This window comes from Macaca fascicularis, chromosome 1, assembly GCF_037993035.2.
Source record: "Macaca fascicularis isolate 582-1 chromosome 1, T2T-MFA8v1.1".
Classification (NCBI taxonomy): domain Eukaryota; kingdom Metazoa; phylum Chordata; class Mammalia; order Primates; family Cercopithecidae; genus Macaca; species Macaca fascicularis.
In genome coordinates, this window is record NC_088375.1 from 63,522,977 (window position 1) to 63,540,912 (window position 17,936).

Sequence of the window (17,936 nt, forward strand, 5' to 3'; positions counted from 1 at the left end):
GCTACCCGGCTTCGCAGGGCACCTCCTCTCCCCTCCTGGGAGCCAGTCTGCTGCGACCATTACCCAGGCGTGCCTTTCTGGCCACCCGATCTCCAGGCAGAGCTGCACCCTGTCTGTCCAGGACCATCCCTTCAAAGGAGAGGTCACATTGTTCCCGAATTACCCTTCTGCTCTTTGCTATTCTCCAACGCAGATAGAGCTAACTCAATCCCTTTTTCTGCGCTAAAAACCAAATTCCATTTTTTTTTTTCTCCTTAAGAGTGTGTATGGGGAAGAATGGATGATAAATTGCCAATGAAATGTTCTCTTTGTCAGCTGTTGAGCAAGGTCCTAACAGACACCTGTTCCAGAATGCCTTTGATAGAAACGTGCAGGTGAAGGCGGAGAAGTGGAGTCCCAGGCTGGCCCTGGGGGTGGGGGGTGGGGGTGGGGGGCAGTTTTGTCTTTTTTCCTCCATGGAGTTTTATTGGGTGGAGAGAAATCCAATTTAGATGGATCGTTGACTTGAATACTACGAAGTCCCAGGAAGATGCCTTTGAAGGGGAAGACCTGGTTGGCCTTAGCCCTGGACTGGGCATTGTGGCACTGGGTTCCAATGCTGGCCCTGTGTCAACAGCTGTGTGATGTGGGCCAAGTCCCTTCCATGTTCTGGGCCTCTGTAAGTGTGAGTTAGCCTAATGATCTAAGGGCACCTTCCATTGAGAGGTAGAGGGAGGCAGAGAAGAAAGGGAGATAGAGAAGGGAGAGGAAAACAGTGGCACCCTGGTGGTAGTGGGGAACAGAGAGCAGGTGCCAGAGAGAGTTGAGAAGAGAAAAATCAAGAATTTACCTTCTGAGTCACTAAACAAGTTTAACTTGAAAACTGTCTCAGCGTTGCCTCCCTGGAGCACACACGCCTCTACCTGGGGACCCTCCTAGCGATGGCTTTCCAAAGTCTTCGGCATACCCTCTTATGGCCAGCAGAGAGACCAGGGTGGAGTCCAGGGTCTCTGAGCTGGTGTCCCCTCTCCTCCAGGAAAGAGGTCAGGAGTCAGGGGAAATTTCAGGTCAGCTGGAAAATTACAGAGCCAGGAGAGAGTGGACGGTGTTATTTTGCGGGCTTGGGAAAGAACACGGGGAACATGAGAGAGTTGTCCCACCACAGACAAGTAACAGCCCCCCTCTTCCTCCTGCCTCCCACCACTTCTTTCCAGGGGCCCTTGTGCTTTATGCCTTGTGACAAGGGGATGAGGAAGGAGAGCTCAGGGAAGTGAGCACACAGCCTGGATCCCATAGTGATCCTGGGCCCTACCCAATCACCCCCCCAACCAAACCAGGTGGATGCGCTGGCCAGGCCCCACCCAATACAGGGTACAGTAGGGCTCTCTGCTCTGAAAATCCCCCTCTTTCTGCTGATGTAGCCTCATGTTATAATAATAATAGTTAACCATTACTAATTGTGCCAGGCACTGTTTCTAAATACTTTGTGCGTATTAACTCATTGAATCCTTAGGATAACCCAAGAGATGGGTACCATTTTCAGATAAAATGGAGGCAATTGGCCAGGTGTGGTGGCTCACACCTGTAATCCCAGCACTTTGGGAGGCCAAGGTGGGCAGATCACGAGGTCAGGAGTTTGAGACCAGCCTGGCCAACATGGTGAAACCCTGTCTCTACTAAAAATACAAACTTTGGTGGGTGTGGTGGTGCACACCTGTAATCCCAGCTACTGGGGAGGCTGAGGCAGGGGAATGGTTTGAACTTAGGAGGCAGAGGTTGCAGTGAGCTGAGATCATGCCACTGCACACCAGCCTGGGTGACAGAGCAAGACTCCGTCTAAAAAAAAAAACAAGGCAATTCCTCAGGCCAGTTACTTCCCCGACAGCCCCTGATTACACAGAAAAAAACAGTCTCTGGGCCCCAGAAACAAGGCAGAGGCAGCAGTCCCTCAGCAAGCCTGGCCAGTGACTTCAGAGCCTCAGAGAAAACCCATACTACTCTCTAGGATGCTGTGGTATTCTGGGCAAATAACAACTTCTCTGGGCCTCACTTCTCCATGAGGTCAGCTGGAGGAAAACCACCACGGCCCCTTCCCTTCCTCTCTCTTCCCTCCCCCACCACACACACACACACACACACACACACACACACACACACACACACACACACACTACTCCCCAGCCACTTCCCATTTATAGGAAATGGGGGATGACGTGAGGAGCAAGGCCATCCTTGGGGAACTGCTAATAGTCTAGCTGGATATTGGAGAAACCAAAGATGCTGGCAAAATGCATTAGCAGTCTCTGCCCCGGCCCCACACACAGCCCCTCCTCATTGTCCTTGGGCTAAGAGCAAGCATCCTTCTCATTCCACAGAGACAAGATACCCAGCTGCATCAGGTTGGCCTCATGGAAGCCTGAGAGGTCATGAAGGACCTGGAGTTCCCTCGCTGTTCCCGTCTCTTGCCATCTCCATCATCCAGGGCCGGTGGTCCACTTTGAGCTCTCTGTGCTCCTTCCTCTGTCTGCCTCAGGATGAGGGTGAGCAGTCTCTTCAGGCATAAGGGCCAGCAGCAGGGCCAAATCCTGGCTGTGGACTTGGAAGGAGGAGGGATGAGCCCCCCGGGACACAGCAATTCCATTTCTGGAATTTCTCTGGTGGCAGAATAATCAGAGATGTGTATATCAGAAGTGTGGAAGAGTTTTTCATCTCATCATTCCTTATAATAGTGAAAAATTAGAAACAATTTAAATGTAGAATAATAAGCCATTGGCTAAGCAACTTATGGCAAATCCACTCAATGGAACACTATGCTGCCATTAAAAATGATGGCATAGAATAATTTTAATAGGCTAGGCATGGTGGCTCTCGCCTGTAATCCCAGCACTTTGGGAGGCAGAGGTGGGTGGATCATTTGAGGTCAGGAGTTCGAGAGTAGTCTGACCAACATGGCGAAACCCCACCTCTACTAAATATACAAAAATTAGCCAGGCATGGTGGCGGGAGCCTGTAATCCCAGCTGTTTGGGAGGCTGAGGCAGGAGAATTGCTTGAACCTGGGAGACGGAGGTTGAAGTGAGCAAAGAACGTGCCACTGCACTCCAGCCTGCACTCAATTTTTCTTGAGATGGAGAGTGAGACTCCACCTCAAGAAAAATAAAATTTTTTTTTTATTTTTGAGACAGAGTCTCGCTCTGTTGCCCAGGCTGGAGTGCAGTGGCATGGCACGATCTTGGCTCACTGCCACCTCCGCCTCCCAGGTTCACGCCATTCTCTTGCCTCAGCCTCCCGAGTAGCTGGGACTACAGGCACCTGCCACCACACCCAGCTAACTTTTTTTTTGTATTTTTAGTAGAAATGGGGTTTCAGCTGTTAGCCAGGATGGTCTCGATTTCCTGACCTCATGATCCGCCCGCCCTAGCCTCCCAAAGTGCTGGGATTACAGGTGTGAGTCACCATGCCTGGCCCAATAATAATAATTTTAACAGCCTGGGGAAATGTTTATGGTTTTTTTTTTGTTTTGAGAGAGAGTCTCGCTTTCGGCACAATCGTGACCTATCTCAGCTGACAGCAACCTCCGCTTCCTGGGTTCAAGGGAGCATGGACAGCTAGGTTTTGTATTTTTAGTAGAGATGGAGTTTCTCTATATTGGCCAGGCTGGTCTTGAACTCCTGACCTCAAATGATCTGCCCACCTCAGCCTCCCAAACTGCTGGGATTACAGGGATCCCATCCCTCCGAAAGTGCTGGGATTACACGCCTGGCCTTATGGTATACTAGTAAGTGGAAAAAGCCAGCAACAAAATGGTGTACAGTGGGATATACGTTTTATTTTAAATTATATATATACTAATGCAACAAGATTGGATCTTAGAACAGAAAAGGGATATTAGTGGAAAAACTGGTGGAGTCTGAATAAAGTCTGTAGTTTAATAAATAGTGCCACCAGTGTTAATTTCTCAGTATTGTTTTTGTTTTTGTTTTTGAGACAGGGTCTTGCTCTGTCACCCAGGCTGGAGTGTAGTGGCGTGGCACAACCATAGCTCACTGCAGCCTCAACCTCCTAGGCTCAAGCGATCCTCCCACCTCAAGTCTCCTGAATAGCTGGGACTACAGGTGTGCATTTTTTGTACAAACGGAGCCTCATTATGTTGCCAGGGCTGGTTTCAGACTCCTGGGCTCAAGTGATCCTCCTGCCTTGGCCTCCCAAAGTGCCGGGATTACAGATGTGAGCCATCAGGTCTGGCCAGTTTCTCAGTTTTTGTTGTTGTTGTTGTTGTTTGTTTTTTGAAGCAGAGTCTCACTCTGTCGTCACCTAGGCTGTAGTACAGTGGCATATTCTCGGATCACTGCAACCTCCACCTTCCAGATTCAAGCAAGTCTCGTGCCTCAGCCTCCTGAGTAGGATTACAGGCATGCACCACCATGCCTGACTAATGTTTGTATTTTTAGTAGAGATGGTTTTGCCACGTTGGCCAGGCTGGTCTTGAACTCGTGGCCTCAAGCGATCCACCTGCCTCAGCCTCCCAAAGTGCTGGGATTACAGGCGTGAGCCACCACACCTGGCCAATTTTGCAGTTTTGATCATTGTAATATGGTATCGTAAGATGTTAACATTAGGGGAAACTGGTTGAAGGGCATGTGGGAACTTAGTATTATCTGTGCAGTTTTCCCATAAATCTAAAATGATTCCAAGATAAAAAGTTGTTTAGGTATATCTCTAAAGAGAGGATATTATAAGAAAAGACAGACATAACCATAATGTGGATACTGTTTTTTTGTTTGTTTGTTTTTTGAGATGGTGTTTTTGCTCTTGTTGCCCAGGCTGGAGTACAGTGGTGCAATCTCCTCTCACCACAACCTCCACCTCCCGTATTCAAGCGATTCTCCAGCATCAGCCTCCCAAGCAGCTGGGATTACATGCATGCACCACCATGCCTGGCTAATTTTGTATTTTTAGTAGAGATGGGGTTTCTCCATGTTGGTCAGGCTGGAATGCAGTGGCGCCATTTCGGCTCACTGCAACTTCCGCCTCCCGGGTTCAAGTGATTCTCCTGCCTCAGCCTCAGCCTCTTGAGTAGCTAGGATTAGAGATACCCGCCACCACACCCAGATAATTTTTGTATTTTTAGTAAGAGATGGGGTTTCACCTTGTTGGTCAGGCTGGTCTTGAACTCCTGACCTTGTGATCCACCCACCTCGGCCTCCTAAAGTGCTGGGATTATCGGTATGAGCCACCACGCCCAGCTCGGATACTGGTTTTTTTTTGAGTGGAAGAATGACTTTAATTTTGAGGGAGTGCTAAGAGAACTTTTTCGAGTCTTTAAGTCTTCTATGTGCATCAAAAATTGCTTTTGTAAATATAAAATAATCAATAAAAAATATTTTTAAAGGGCAGGAATAAAATAACATGAAGGTAGGAGGAAGCAAGAGGAATGAGAGATCACCATGGCGGGTGTTCACCTGTGTGGACTGCTAAACTCCACTTCCATCCAAAGGACTGGAGTCATGGAGAGATCAGGAACCTGAACAGGAGAACCAGCCCCAGGAGCCTCCTTAACTGAAACACTTAGGAGGGTCTGGTGAAAAGAAGTAAGATGGAACAGAGTTTGGAAAGGGGTGAAGAAAGAACCAGCACCTAGCACTCTGAGCTTTTGGATACTTTGTGAGGACAGGACTTCTTTTTGTTTTTTTTTTTTTAAAGAGATGGGGTCTCCCTGTGTTACCCAGGCTGGCCTCAAACTCCGGGACTCAAGGGATCTTCCCACCTCTGACTCCCAAAGTGCTGGGATTTCAGGCATGAGCCACTCCGCCTGACCGGAGGACGAAATTAAAACCACTGAAAGGAGAGTTGGACAGCTGCTTCTTCCCTCTCAAATCCCAAGCTTAGGAATGACCGTGACCTCTAGTTCTGGAGGTCACCCGTGCCCCACCTTGACTGTCATCACAGGCTGGCAGAGCCTTGGAGCTGCTGACAGATGAGCCCCTCACTACACAGCTGGTGATGCTCAGATTTGAGTGTTGCCCCTGCAGGGAAGATTTTGAAACAACAACAAACATGGCCTTCAAGGGCGCTTTCTTCAGGAAACATCCCCCTGACAAATGAACATCAGAAACACTTCTGTAAAGGGATCTTTCCTCCCAATTTGAACCTCCTTCTGCGTCTTCCCCTTCCCCACCCAGACCTACGCGGGAAGTCAGAGAAGAGACCAGAAGGGCCTCCAAAGCAGAAAGATTTAGCTGAGCAGAAAGCAGAGGTGGGGAAATGCCGAACCCATTCTTGCCATGGAAACGTATTGGCTCTTCTGCAGGCAAAGTCCACGCTGAAAAGAAATGGCTTCGCAGGGCAAACCTCCATCAGAGGAGACAGTTCGGAAGCCAGATCAGAGCTCAAGTTAGGGAAGAAGAGGTCTAAGGGAGTTTCCCAAAGGGGCAAGTCCCAAGTGGCTTTAAGCAGAGATTAAGCATGATGGAGACATTGTGAGACTTTCAGGCACCAGGTAAGAGGTGAGGCCGAATGAACACAATGGTCCTTTTCAGTTCTGAAATCCAATGAAGCCCGTCACAATCCCCTCTCAAAGACCCAAGTAGCTGGGTCTCAGCCTCTCATGTTTTAGAGGCAGCAGCAAAATGCTGTGATGGCTCATATTTTAGAAACGGAAATTACAGGACAGATTGGGATTGGGGTTAGGCTGCTTGGTGGAGCTCAGTCAAGGCTGAGAGGCAGAGGCATAAAAGGTAATGCTATCTCCTTCCCCCTGAGGGTTTCAGGATAGAACCAGACAACCTCCCAATAAATCTCTAAATAGCAAAGACACCAAGGTGACTGGACTGGCTTCTGAAAAGCCTGGAGCGAGGAGGTGATTATGTCACTGTGAATACCAGGGATTCTACTCCCAAGCTCAGATGCCTGAGGTGCTAACTACAGGGTGGAGTTTGAGACTGGGGAGGGACAGCCAGAGGCGACAGAGCTCTGCCAGCTCCACATCTCCCATGGAGATCTTTCCCCAGCTAAAATCACTGAGAAGCTGTGTGCTACACTGGAGAAACTGTGTGCTCTGGAACCAGACAGACCCAGTGCCATGTACCATGCATGCAGTCATTCATTTCTCATTCGATGACCATTTAAGGAAATAACAATTACAAATCAGGCTCAGTGCTAGGATCTAGTAACCTTATGCCTGTGAGTAAGTCATTTAACTTCTGAGCTTCTTTTTTTTTTTTTTTTTTAATGCAGAAAGCTTTTTTTTCTTCTTTGAAACAGGGTCTTGCTCTGTTGCCCGGGCTGGAGTGCAATGGCGCCATCACGGCTCAAGTGATTCTCCTGCCTCAGGCTCCCAAGTAGCTGGGACCACAAGTGTGTGCCACTATGCCTGACAAATTTTTTAAATTTTTTTGTGGAGACAAGGACTCACTATGTCTCCCAGGCTGTCTTGAACTCCTGACCTTAAGCGATCCTCTTCAGCTTCCCAAAGTGCTGGGATTACAGGCATGGGAGCCACCTTACTTGGTCACAATGAATGTTTGTTCATTCTTCTGTCTGTATAGAATCCTAAATGTGATGCTGTGTGGCAATGGAGATGATCATATAAGATACAGTTTCTGTCCTTGTGGAGATGACAGTCTTCTCTGGAAAATAGAAAGTTGTACACAAATGTGACCCAGCAACATGGCAGCAAATGCAAAAATCTCAAGGCTGCAAACCAACTCCAGAGGGTAAAAATGATTCGAGTTAAGTGGGATAAATCCAAGGAAGCAGGGTGGAGTGGGGGAAGTTCTGAGCTGAGTTTTTGAGGCCAGTTGGCTGGTGATGGTGAAAGATAATTACTTATTTCTGTGCTATACTTTTTTTTTTTTTTTTTTTTTTTGAGACGGAGTCTCGCGCTGTGTCACCCAGGCTGGAGTGCAGTGGCGCGATCTCGGCTCACTGCAAGCTCCGCGTCCCAGGTTCACGCCATTCTCCTGCCTCAGCCTCCGAGTAGCTGGGACTACAGGCGCCCGCCACCACGCCCGGCTAGTTTTTTGTATTTTTAGTAGAGATGGGGTTTCACCATGTTAGCCAGGATGGTCTTGATCTCCTGACCTCGTGATCCACCCGCCTTGGCCTCCCAAAGTGCTGGGATTACAGGCTTGAGCCACCGCGCCCGGCCCTGTGCTATACTTAAGGGCTTTACTAAGCACTTTAATAAACGTCGTCAGGTTTGATTCTCACAAGTACCTCTAAGGTGGGCAGGTGCCACCTCCTTTTACAGATGGGGAAACTGAGGTCAAGTGACTTGCCTAAGGTGGCATCTCTGAAGAATGAGAGCTGAGGCCCCATCAGCTGGGTGTGCTCTGAGAGCCCTGAGTTCTCTGTGGGGCAGCAGAGGAGAGGGCTTGGCTGTCACTAAATTAGATCTGCACCTCAGCAGTGTGTTACGGCGGCAGCAGCAGCAGGCTCAGACAGAGCCCAGATCAGGAGGCTGAGGAGCTCAAAAGGGATTTGGTTGCCGGCTGTGACTCCACAATCTTCAGAGTGGGGAATATAAAAGGGTCAAACAAGGGGCAGGAGGGCGCAAGGGGAGAGGCCGAGAGGTCTCATTCCCATTCTCCCCTGTAGGGCTGACTCTCTGACTTCGAGATAGGAATAAAAGGAGGAGGAGTCTGCTACACCCACCATTAAGTGTGCTCACAGTATTTATTCAACCAGTGACAAGGAGCGCCAAACAAGGGGAAAAATACTAGAACTGCAGCAAGACGGATGGGAATCACACTAGGGGAGGGACTTCCCAGGGCATCTGAGGCAAGGTGTAAAATCTCTACCTTCTCCTCCCTAAATGTCCCCACAACTGAATCCAGTGCAATACAGCCTGAATATGATAGATGGGTGAGATGGCATATGGAGGCCCCACTGCAGGGCTCTGATGATGGGGGTCCTCCTGGCTGAGTAGCTTTTCCCATTCTGGAAGGGATGTCCTGAATGTGCTAGGAGTTGTGTGGGATGGCTGGGATTCCAGTAACTTTTGGCAGGATTTACTACTGTATCTGGACCTTTGGGGTTGAGGGAGGAGCAAGAAGCTGATACTGCCTACTTCAAGTGGCTATAAAGTCATTCTCACGGTCCTGATGCAATGCTCAAGATAAAAAGCAAGTGAGTAATTAATAACTAGGTTGTGAACTAACCTCTCGCTCCAAGGCATAGTACCGTTTTGCACAATCCATCCCCAGGCCTGCGGGAAGGAGAGACACTGGCCTGAGTCCAGGTGTCTGAGCAGGAACACCAGCCCCAGACTCCAAAAGAAGCTCCAGAAGAACAGAAGGAGTTGGTGGGAAGGGTCCCTCTGCTGGGCTTCAGGGCCAGGAAAGGGAGAAGGAACAGACATAAGTAGTGGCAGAGCACCATCCAGTCATGTTGGTCAGATAATGCCTCCTTTGTTCAGTAAGAAGTGAAGAGATAGAATGCTAGAACATTCAGCCGGGCGCGGTGGCTCACGCCTCTAATCACAGCACTTTGGGAGGCCAGGCGGGTGGATCACTTGAGGTCAGGAGTTAGAGACCAGCCAGGCCAACATGGTGAAACCGTGTCTCTACTATTAATAAAAATACAAAAATTAGCCAGACGTGGTGGCGCATGTCTGTAATCCAAGCTACTTGGGAGGCTGAGGCAGGAGAATTGCTTGAACCCAGGAGGTGGAGGTTGCAGTGAGCTGAGATCGCGCCACTGCACTCCAGCCTGGGTGATAGAGTGAGACTCTGTCTCAAAAAGAAAAAAAAAAAAAAAAGAATGCTAGATCATCCATTTGTTTCCTGGCTGGCCAGAGCTGATGGTGCCACAGATGAAGCAGCACTTGCAAGCAGTCACACCGAGGTGTGCTTACCATGGGTACTGAGTCTAGAGGACCTGCAGAAGGCACCTGGTCTGCATTTGGAGCAAAGAGCGCCCTCCCTCTACCTCCCTTCTTCACAACACCCCGCCCCCTGTGACACTCCTCCCCCCCCCCCCCCCCCCCCCGTGACACTCCTCCCCCGGTGACACTCCTCCCATTTACATATCCTTTTTTTTTTTTTTTTTTTTTTTTGAGATGGAGCCTTGCTCTGTCGCCCAGGCTGGAGCGCAGTGGCACGATCTCTGCTCACTGCAACCTCTGCCTCCCGGGTTCAAGCAATTCTTCTGCCTCAGTCTCCTGAGTAGCCTGGACTACAGGTACACACCACCACGCCCAGCTAATTTTTGTATTTTTGGTAGAGATAGGGTTTCACCATGTTGGCCAGGCCCAAACACTTGACCTCGTGATCCGCCTGCCTCGGCCTCCCAAAGTGCTGGGATTACAGGCAGGAGCCACCGCGCCCGGCCTCCATTTATATATTCTTTCCCATGTTTTTTTCTTCTTCTTTCCCATTCTGTTATTCTTTATTGTTTAACTCCCTCTTTTCCTAGACTTTTTTCTTTTTCTTTTAATTAGTTAATTAATAAATGAATTAATTTCAGTGTGTCTCCCAGGGCTTCCATGTACAGTTGTATATGTGATTCACTTCCCAGGCACAAATAGGCATGCCTCATGGTTGTATCTACCTTGTTCTAAGTTGCATAAAAGCACTATATGGACCAGCAGTAGCCCTGGCACTTTCTTTGGGCCAGGTATTGTGCCAGGCATGTAGAAATACTTCCTGTCTCTCACTTCTTGTATTCCAGTGAATTCTTCTCCTCCTATCTCCATTTTACTCTTATGCCTACCCCCAGAATAGGTTTTCTGGAAACTTGGTGGAGTGTAAAGGTCACAGACTCTGGAGTCAGACAGATTTGGGCTTGCTGGTCAACTCTGCCCTTACTAGCCATAAACTTTGGGCAAATTGCTGAACTTCACTGAGCCTAGGTTGCTCCTCTGTAAAATGGGTGTTACAGTGTCCATATCACGGGCTGTGAGAGGATCAGAGAATGCTTGGTTTAGTGTCTGACATAGAGCACTAAATAATCATTTCCCCCTGCTCCCCAGGCCCTCCACACTTTTCCCCCTCTGTCCCCCAGCTCCTGGCTCGGGCCTGCTGCCTGTTTCTGTCCCTATTATCCCGCCAGTCTGTGTCCGCTTCCCCATTTCCCATTCCACGAAAATCGCTGTCCCTTGCATGGAAATGGAGCCATTTTCAAAGCACTTCCGTAAGCGCCTCACATTTGCTCCTCAGCACTCTGAGAGTGGACAGGAAGGGAATCGATTCTGCAGTTTATGGGAGGAGGTTCAAGCAGTGAAGATTAAGTGACTTCCAAGAGCTCCATGGCTACTGAGTGGCAGGCCTGGACTAGAGCTTGGGGCCTACTCCCCTTCACACTGAGCTCCCCTTCCAAGGATAAAAGAGGAGAAAGGGAGTGGCACCTGAAGTCCACCACATTCAGAACCTCACCTCCACCCTTCCTGCCTTGAACAGCTGAGCAGCAGAGGAGGGCCAAGACCCTGGAGAAGCTGCAGCACCAGAGTGGGGGCAGCAGACCACTATCACGGTCCAACTGCCAGGGTCGAACAGGAAGGCTGGGCCCTGTCAGAGACGCTGAGATCAGACCACAGGCGTGATAGCATCTCCAAGGCCTCCTAGCTGTTGGAAGGGCCTTCCTCTTCTCACTCACTTCTCCTAGGTTGGATACAACATCTTGGTGATAGAAGCCTCAATCCCGTGGCCAGGCACAGTGGTTCATGTCTGTAATCCCAACACTGTGAGGCCAGAAGTTCGAGATCAGCCTGAGCAATAACATAGCGAGACCCCAGCTCTACAAACATTTTTTGAAAATTAGCCGGGCGTGGTGGCATGCCTATAGTCTCAACTACTCGGGAGGCTGAAATGGGAGGATCCCTTGAGCCCAGGAGTTAGAGGCTGCAGTGATCTATGATCGTGCCACTGCACTCCAGCCTGGGTGACCATGCTTAGGTGTGCGCACATAGATCGTAGCTTGTTCACATGAATATTCCTTCCTGGGCTTTATAGTTTTCAAAGTGGTTTCATGTGCAGCATGTCATTTTGTCCTCACAATGACCTTGGGAGACAGGTGTTATTATATGAAGGAAATGTAAACTTAGAGAAGTAGTGACTCGCCCACGAAGCCACTGAGTGTTGGAGCACGGCCTCAACTTCTACTTCTTCATCCAGATCTACTCCTAAGGAAGGTGACCCAAGGGGGCAGAGGCTGCCAGATGCTTGAAACTGGGGATGCTGAGAAAGGACAATGTTCTACCTTTGTTACCTGAGAAGTCTGGTAAAACAGGACTTTTCTTCCCTGGAGGGCGCAGGGCAGTGGTGGGGGTTGGCCCAGCCCTCCAGACTTCCCAGAGATGGTGGAGGAAGGACAAGGGGAAAGAAGGAGGCATTCAAGGGGTGGGCTGGCTGCACGGCCACACTCCTGCACTGCACTGTGCCCTTGCCCCTGCACTCAGGAGGGCAGCCACTGTTTCCTCCTACTCTCAACTTCCTGTTCATCCCCAGTACCCTAGCCTTTGCAAGGACAGAGCCTTTGCGTTTGCATTTAAATTCCTGTCCCTTCTCTGCACAGCCCTGTGAATATGCACACATACCCCACCCCCAAGGCCACACAGCAGCCTTCTTCAATGTCGTTGGCTCCATCAGCCCTGGTGTCTCTGCCACACGAAGGGGGAGCCTCCCACGGTGATTATAAGCTCCCTAGAGAGAGAGGCCTGTCATTAGGAGCAGAGTTTCCACCTCCCTGAAGCGGCTGGCTCTCCTGCTTTTCCTAAGAATAATCTACCAGGGCTCTCGCAGACTGCCCGCCTACATAGGGCCTGCAGTGCAGATGTGCAACAGCCTCTGGGAGGAGAGAGGGTGCCCAGGGCTCCCACTTGGGGTGGGTTGCCTCTGTCTTGGAGAGCTGGTGTCCGGAAGTCCAGCCACTTTAACCATGCCACCCTCCCTACCTTCTGGAGAAAACTAAGCCCAGGAAAAAGGGAGGTCAGAGGAGCTGCCACAGGGCAAGTGGCTCGGGGATGGGGGGTTCTCCCTGGGGGGGCTTCCCTCTGGGGCTCCTTCCCTAAAACACTTAGGAGGCGGACAGCTCCCTCAAGCTCTCTCTGGGCTCCAGGAGGCTGGCAGTGCCTCTGCAGCCAGAGGTAAAACAGAATCTTCTGAAGCATGCAGCAGAGAGCCCCAAGAGAAACAGTCCCCTGAGATTGGCCTGTCCTCTCCTTGTCACCACACAGTCTCTTAGACAAGCTCCTTATTAGAATCTGTAAAGAGTCAGATGGGAAATATTGCAGGGGCTATATAGTCTCCATCACAACTACTCACCTCTGTGCTTGTAGCACGGAGCAGCCATAGATAATACAGAAATGACTGGGTGTTGCTGTATTCTAATGGAATTTTATTTATGCACACTGAAATTTGAATTTCATACAATTTTCATGTGTCATGAAATATTCTTCTTCTCTTGATCTTTTTCAACCACTTAAAAATGTAAAACCATTGATTGCTCAGGGATCATACAAAACCCGGTGGTGTGGCCGGGTGCGGTGGCTCACACCTGTAATCCCGGCACTTTGGGAGGCCAAGGCGGGCGGATCTTGAGGTCAGGAGATCGAGACCATCCTGGCTAACACGGTGAAACCCCATCTCTACTAAAAATACAAAAAAATTAGCCGGGCGTGGTGGTGAGCGTTTGTCGTCCTGGCTACTCGGGAGGTTGAGGCAGGAGAATGGCGTGAACCCATGAGGCGGAGCTTGCAGTGAGCCGAGATTGTGCCACTGCACTCCAGCCTGGGCGACAGAGTGAGACTCCGTCTCAAAAAAAAAAAAAAAAAATTAGCTGGGCATGGTGGCATGCGCCTGTAGTCCAAGCTACTCAGGAGGCTGAGGCAGGAGAATCGCTGGAACCCAGGAAGCAGAGGTCACAATGAGCCAAGATCGTGCCACTGCACTCCAGCAAGACTCCGTCTAAAACAAAACAAAACAAAACAAACAAACAAAAAACAAACAAAACAAAACCCAGCGGTTGTCTGGATTTGGTCTGTGGATGGCGGCATTCTGTTTATCCCTCCATCAGGGTTGCCTTGTATTGCAGCCTCCTTAAATGAAGAGCATGATACAGTTAATTAAAGGAGTGGAGGTGAGATTAGTGTGTAACGGCAACCAGACTCTATTTTACTATCTCTGGATAACCACGTGGATTGTTTTTAATCTATATCTATTTTGCACTTTCATGTAATTCTCTCATCCTCACTGCAATCTTAGAAGCCAAGCGATAGCATTTCTGTTTTACAGATGGGGAAAATTAAATTCAAAGAAGTAAAGTAACTTGTCTGGGATTACACAGCTAATATATGGCAAACCTAGGATGCAAACCTACACTTGTTTGGTTTATTTTGTTCCTATGCTTGGTTTTCTAGTCTCTGAGGTCAGCGTTCTGCCCACAAATGGGCCTTCTCCAGTCTCACTGCAACATCAGAGGGATTCATTTATCACCCGACGAAGTATTTGGCTGGGTGCGGTGGCTCACGCCTGTAATCCCAGCACTTTGGGAGGCTGAGGCGGGCAGATCACAAGGTCAGGAGTTCAAGACAAGACTGACCAACATGGAAAACCCCGCCTCTAATAAAATACAAAACAAATTAGCCAGGCATGGTGGCGTGCGCCTGTAATCCCAGCTACTCGGGAGGCTGAGGCAGAAGAGTTGCTTGAACCCGGGAGGTGGAGATTGCAGTGAGCCGAGATTGCGCCACTGCACTCCAGCCTGGGCGACAGAGTGAGACTGCGTCTCAAAATAAATAAATAAATAAATAAATAAATAAATAAATAAATAAATAAAAAGCCAGAGTAAGAGAGGCAGAAATGGGGTGAGATAAGTGGGCAGAAACCAGACCACATGAATTTCATTCTCACGCAACAGGAAGACATTAAAAGGAGTCAAGCAGAGGAGCAACATGATGTAATTGACTTAAAAATTTTTGTTTCTTGAGCCAGTGGCTTGCTCTGTTGTCCAGGCTGGCGCCATCATGGCTCACTGCAGCCTCAACCTCCTGGCTTAAGTAAGTCTCCTGCCTTAGCCTCCCTAAGTGCTGGGACTTATAGGTGGGAGCCACTGCACCTGGCCATAATGTACATTTTTATTTTTATGTTTTATTTATTTTTTTTTTTGGGACAGAGTCTCTGTTGCCCAGGCTGGAGTGCAGGGGCGTGATCTTGGCTCACTGCAACCTCTGCCTCCTGGGTTCAAACAATTCTCCTGCCTCAGCCTCCCGAGTAGCTGGGACTACAGACGCATGCCAACATGCCCGGCTAATCTTTTGTATTTTTAGTAGAGACAAGGTTTCACCATGCTGGCCAGGCTGGTCTCGAACTCCTGACCTCATGACCTGCCTGCCTCAGCCTCCCAAAGTGCTGGGATTACAGGCATGAGCCACCGTGCCCAGTCTACCCATAATGTACTTTTTTTTTTTTGAGAGGGAGTCTCGCTTTGTTGCCCATTGCCCATGCTGGGGTGCAGTGGCACGATCTAGGCTCACTGCAACCTCTGCCTCCTGGGTTCAAGAGATTATCCTGCCTCAGCCTCTCGAGCAGCTGGCATGCATCACCATACCCAGCTAATTTTTTTGTTGTTGTATTTTGTTGTTGAGACGGAGTTTTGTCCTGTTGGCCAGGCTGGTCTCGAACTCCTGACCTCAGGGGGATCTGCCCGCCTTGGCCTCCCAAAGTGCAAGGATTACAGGCATGAGCCACCATGCCCAGCCCCATAATGTACATTTTTAAAGGTCATTTTGGGAGGTATAAATTTGGCAGGGATCAATAAAACCAGTGAAAAAAGTAATGATTGCCACAAAGAAGTTTGGAATAGAACAGAAAATGTGCTGTGACCACTAGAGTGGCGGGGAGGGTCTTGAATGAGGTGGGAGGGCTCTTTTAAACTGGCCATATACAAAGCAAACTCTATCTCTATCTTCCTCCTTCTATCTCCCCTACCCCATGCCCACTCTGGAGGAGGCAAGACCAGAGGCCCAAAGGATGATGGGAGAGAGAACTGGCAGACCATGCATTCAGGAGTGCAGTGGCCTATTGTCCCTGGTCACCACCACCATTGGCTTCAAAGGCCAGGGGCTCTTCCCACCCACATCTCTGGCTCCAGGGGGAAGCAGGAGGAAGTCAGGAGCTGGGAGGTGCCAGAGGCAGGAAGAGTAGATGAGAGCAGGAAACAGAGACTCGAGAGCCTGTGATCCCCTTCTCTTCCAAAAGACCCGAAGGGAGGTAACCCATGTCCCAAAGAAACAAGAGTGGGAACAAGGAAAGGAGGGTTCTATTTCCCCCTCATTCCAGTGGCCCACGATGGGATCAAAAGGTCAAGTGTCTTCATGAGATCAAAGGTAGCCATGGGAGGAGGGCTGGCAGGGCCAGGAACTTTCTGGAAGGCGTTGGAGGGACCAAGGACTTTGGCTGCTTGGGGTTTGGAATCTGAAGAAGGGGTGGTTGAGTGGATGGTTTGCATGTGCCAGGCTGGAGGAGAGGGGCAGGCGAGCATCTTGTCCAACACACCCTAGTAGCTGCTCCAAAGAGGGATGCCCACTGTCTGTGTCAGGCCTTTAATAAAGCAAGGAGAAGCTCACCTTGAAAGCAGAAAAAACAGAGTGTGGAGTACCCAGCCAAGCAGTAACTGAGCTAGTGACTCCTTGGGCCAAACCCTATTTGTGAATTCCTGCTCTGCTTTGAGGCAAACCCTATGCTCCAGAGGGGGCCTGTATCTAATTCAGTCCACTGCTGAGTCCAGTCTCCCTACCTGAGTTCAATCTGTCCTCTGTCTTACTCATATGCCCCCTACAAGCTTTCTTTAAACCAAAGTCCTTTTCAGAGGTCTTTCCTGACTAGCCAGCCCCAATATCTTTTTCTTTTTTTTCTTTTTTTTTTTTTTTTGAGATGGAGTCTTGCTCTGTTGCCCAGGCAGGAGTGCAGTGGCACAATCTTGGCTCACTGCAACCTCTGCCTCCTAGGTTCAAGTGATTCTCCTGCCTCAGCCTCCCCAGTAGCTGGACTACAAGTGCCTGCCACCACATCTGGCTAATTTTTGTATTTTTAGTAGAAACAGGGTTTCGCCATGTTGGCCAGGCTGGTCTCGAACTCCTGACCTCAGATGATCCGCCCGCCTCAGCCTCCCAAAGTGCTAGGATTACAGGCGTGAGACATCAAGCCTTATTTTTTTTGTTTGTTTGTTTGAGACAGCGTCTTGCTCTGTCACCCAGGCTGGAGTGCAGTGGCACAATCAACTCACTGCGGCCTTGAACTCCCAGGCTCAAGTGATCCTCCTGCCTCAGCCTCCTAAACTGCTGGGACTACAGGCATGAGTCACTGCACCCCTAATATCTATTACTTCTTTACTTCCCGTTAGGGAGGGCAGGCAGAAAGGAAACTAATATTCATTCAGGGACTACTGTGAGTCAAGAACTTTATGTATCCTATTTTACTCATTCCTCAGGACTCTTATGAGAAAAATACTATTATATCTTCATTTTACAGAATAGAAAATGTAGTCTTAGAGAGATTAAGTACCTTGCCCAGAACACACAGCTAAAAAGTGGTGGACGCAGGGTTTGAATAAGGTGTTCCCAAAGCCCCTGCTGTCATCACTGTTAGAGCTACTTCAGGATTCCTGTGACCTGCATGTATATCATTTCACTCACTGTCCCATGCCATGTCCACTGTCACTCTCACCCATATATCACCATTTGTTCCCTATATGTAATTTGGCCTCCTGTAGTCTCAACTGCTTAATACTAATGATGACCACGCATCCTTTGATCAATCCTTTCCTCAGACTGAGCCTTGATTTTTGGCTCATTGTTCGTGGAAACGACCACCCCCCACCATCATTCTTGCTTTCTTCCCTACTCCCACCTGGACTGCAGTGCTAGAGCAGATTGTCCTGAGTCATTTCCAAGGAACGCTGACTGAAGATCTGATGTGTGCCCGGCATGATACTGTCACTGGATAGACAAACACCTAAAAA